The sequence below is a fragment of the Pinus tabuliformis genome, chromosome 2_1 (assembly GCF_031772625.1).
Source record: "Pinus tabuliformis cultivar Carrire ecotype Pingquan chromosome 2_1, CPIR1, whole genome shotgun sequence".
NCBI lineage: Eukaryota > Viridiplantae > Streptophyta > Pinopsida > Pinales > Pinaceae > Pinus > Pinus tabuliformis.
The window spans coordinates 205686286-205690263 of record NC_142299.1 but is presented as its reverse complement, the minus strand read 5'-3'; the positions used below and the strand labels follow the sequence as shown (position 1 = coordinate 205690263).

At 33.2% G+C, this 3978-nt stretch overlaps 1 pseudogene; it reads right to left on the bottom strand.

The window, feature by feature from the left end:
* Positions 1–415: 415 nt before the first annotated feature.
* LOC149199459 (uncharacterized) lies at positions 416–1536 on the bottom strand (annotated as a pseudogene).
* Between the last annotated feature and the right edge of the window lie 2442 nt (positions 1537–3978).

Sequence of the window (3978 nt, the reverse complement as noted above, 5' to 3'; positions counted from 1 at the left end):
TAGAGATTAGTTTATAAAACTATTTGTTATTATAAACTCCTCTATATCTATAAATTGTCACATCCATCTGCATTAGATTAAATACATTTTGTTGAGCAGGAAAACATTGTTTACCTTCATTCCTTCTTATAACCGATTTAATATTCTGTTTGAATATTTAGTAAGTTGTAACTCTTTAAGACTTTGTTATTCACCCAATTAAAATCAATTAACTATTTTAGACAAATAAACAACCCTTTTATTCTATTAGGGAAGTCTTAAAGTTCAAGCACCTATTTTCAAACTTTTCATAATATTGATCATCCAAAAAACTTTAAAACAAACAAAACATTTTTAGATGCTCTGGCATGATTAATTAACCTAGAATCATCTCAGAGGACAACAGATCACGCGGTAATTTAAGCACATGAAGGCCTTATACCTTTCTATACCTCTCGACCATAATTCAAGATGTAAATCCTTTTTGTTTCATGATCAAACAAATTTCAGAAGGTTTATTTGCAGTTAATGTGACATGCCAAAACCCTTGCAAGATAAGAGGTTGTTTACAATTACTAGTGTCATGTCTATGATGGTACGCCCATGCTCTCCACAACCCATGTAGTAGAAATTCCCTCACCACTAAAATCCTCCTCAGAAGTAGGTAAATAAGGAGGATTGAATACCATGGAATCTACTATTCCAGCTAGACCCTTGTTCAGACCTGATGCAAGGTCAGTAAAAATTACTTCTGAATGCACACCATGAGCTTTAGGGATCTTCTTTATAACCTCAATAGCTACAGAGCTAATTTTAGTAGCAAGATAATGGATCTCAATGCCTTCCCCAAGTATAAATACCAATTATGTTATCACATATCCACTCCCACGTTGAATTTCTAAACAATAGCTTGGTTGAACTTCCTCAAGATGAACCTGATCAGCAAGTAGGGCATCTGCAAGTGCAAATGAATCATCATAGGGTTCATAAAATTCTGGTGTGGACCAACAATATGAATGTTTGCATTCTTCATATGTAAGGAAGAGGGAGAAGCCTACAATGAATCATCAAAACATAATATTATTACCTTCTAGCATTAACATATTCCTAGTGTTAGAAAACATACTTTTATCAAAAACAAAATCCAAACGTTCCTCTCAAAATGTTTTCCCATAGAAGCCATCAAGTGTGCTGATGAAAAACAACTTGGAGACAACATGATTATTATGATGATTCTCAAAAGTAATAAAGGTTCAAATTTCTAATAAAAGCACAAAAACATTACAGAATATCAAATGATGATCCTTGACATGCAACAAATGGTTTAAATAACAAATGAAATGTCGAGACGAAATAATGACACTCTTTTTATGAATAATGTGTATTGTGAAAACTTTCACAGAAAGGAAGTTTCACTTAAAGTCGTTACATTTAGAACCCTAAAAGATCATTTAAAATACATAGTTACCAAGCTTTGGATCTTGGTATGGTTTCTACAAAACTAAGGGATGAATGAACAGAAGCAATAACAACTTCCATATCTACTACTTCATCCATTCCAATTACTATATTTGAGAAATACCAGGCCTGGAAATATATAATAAGATGACCTTACTATTATCGATGTGATAAAACTAAATCATTCTCTTACCCACACAATGAGTCTCGGGTTAACCATCCTTAATTATGTAAAAGGAGGTATTACAATTGGTATCAGAGCTCTCAGGTTCAAGAGTCATACCTAATGGGCTCTGTTGAAAAATGAATTGATTGCACTGGGAACAATGTTCTAGTTTACCCAAAATGTTGCAAAACTCTAGGAGAACGAAGAAATGAATCAAACACTAAAGAAAACATGTGAAGCTTGGGGCATAGACCTCTCTCAAATCATACATGACACTATGCTTGATGGTTTCCTAAGGTTCAAGATAGATGAAAACCCCTAGAATGGCATAGGGATGACAGGTTTGGGAGACATCATTCATGACTTTTAGGACAATCTAATCCTCATCTATGCAATAAACATAGGTGTGTTACAAGTTGTTATTGGTTGCATAATGCAGAGTGAAGAATTGTCTTCAAAGGAAGGAAGTTCCCATTACATGACCACCTTTGCAGTTTTTTTTCCTTAAGTGGTGCAATTGTTCTTGCAAGAATCAACATTTTCCATATCTTTTGAATTCCTGGTATACTCCTTAGAAATGTATTTGGATGGCTCCCCTTTTTCATGATTTTAGGATTTCTCTCTTGTGGTTTTGGGAATGACATGCCTAACATCAACCCCAACACCATACGCATTCATTTCTTCTTGCCTCCGCCTATTGACAAAGTAGAAGTACCTTTCTAATTTGAAGCCATGACATTTCTAGCAGAATGTGTAATGAACCCCCCTTACCCATTGGCTCTAGATTTGCCTCTTTATTTTCATTTATGATATTGCTCCAAAATGGGTTTTTTCTTCTCTTTTTCCTGTGGATCTTCTTCTTTGATTATGCTCTGAAACTAACCAAGGTCCCTCTATTTGTACTTCATATTTTGGGAGGGTCCCTATCATTTGGGTTGTGAATCATTCCTTTGGTTCAAAACTTGGAACTACATTTTCTTGCATGTCAAGAGAACCAAATCTTCATGCAATCATAGCTAAATGCTATATACTCTTAACAATGGTCTTAATGAATTTGAAAGGCATGAACAAATATTGTGTTTTCTTCTTATGTTGAAAGCACTTGGACCATTTTGCATACTTTCTGCAAAACTCTATCAACAAGAAACGATCACACACAAAAGTAGTAAGGGGGTAGGGATTTCTATCAAAAACATACAACTGAATATAAGTGTAGTGCTCTTTGATAAAATAAAATTCCTTTTCCTATGGGGAAATTTGAAGCTTCTGTTGTCAAATGCTTGGGTTCTTTCCTAGTCAAACATGCCTAAATATTTCCACAAAAGTATCTCGGGTTATTTGAAAACAAAATGGAGCCTGATGTCTCCAAAGAGATGGATACCAACATTTTATTGAGTAGCTTATATTCCCTCATGATACTTTCCTTTCAAAGACATTACAAAAAAATTAACTAAAGCAAAGACCAAGTACAAAGACATTAAAAAATCTTACTCTTTTTTTTTTAATTTTCCAGTTGCAGAAAAACTTCAGCTGAAATAACCTCACCCCTATTAATAATTGTCTCCTTATTATGCAAGGTATAGTAGATACAATGGGGCATATCACATCTTCTCGTTATATGTAGAGAAGGACAAGTTTTCGATTAGGTGTTAGTTTATGTTCTTTGAATATTGTTAGTTCATTGTCATGATTATTAAGTAGTTCTCTTTCTTATAAAATTTATGAGATGGATTTGGCATGATTCTCTTTCATTCAACATTGGATTGTTTCAGTTGTCTTCTTTGGAGAAAATCATCGAAATTTAGGTTTGACAATTCTACGTAGTTGTATAATTTGAAAAATGTGTTATTGGATCATATTTGGTATGTTTTTGTTTAAATAAAGGAAACTGACGTTAAGTTATAGACATATAGTTTATTCCATACATATCTTGAAGACAATGGATGGCTAAATTTGCCTTATTTTCTAGTGACAGATGATGAGGGTCAAATTGGTGTTGTGACAACCTGCAGTAATAATGAAGGATAAAAATATGAAATTTCTACGATTGGTTGGTTAATGGAAATTTTATTATTATCTATATTGTATGAATATTCCTTCTGTGGATGTCAATATTTTGCCAAGCTATCTTTTTGATATCCCTGTAGTAATTGTTGTTTGAAATGATATAATTGTCAATAACTATATATATTAGAAATTATGAAATATTGCCAATGACATTCACTTAGAAGATAGTAGTTTTTAACCACCAAAAGGCCTAGTGTTGGAAGTCATAAATCAATATTGACCAACAACAAACAATAAAAAAAAGCCTACTATTAAACCATCCCATTGGATCTTCAATTAGTGGCTCTAGAGTAAGGAAGCAACTACCT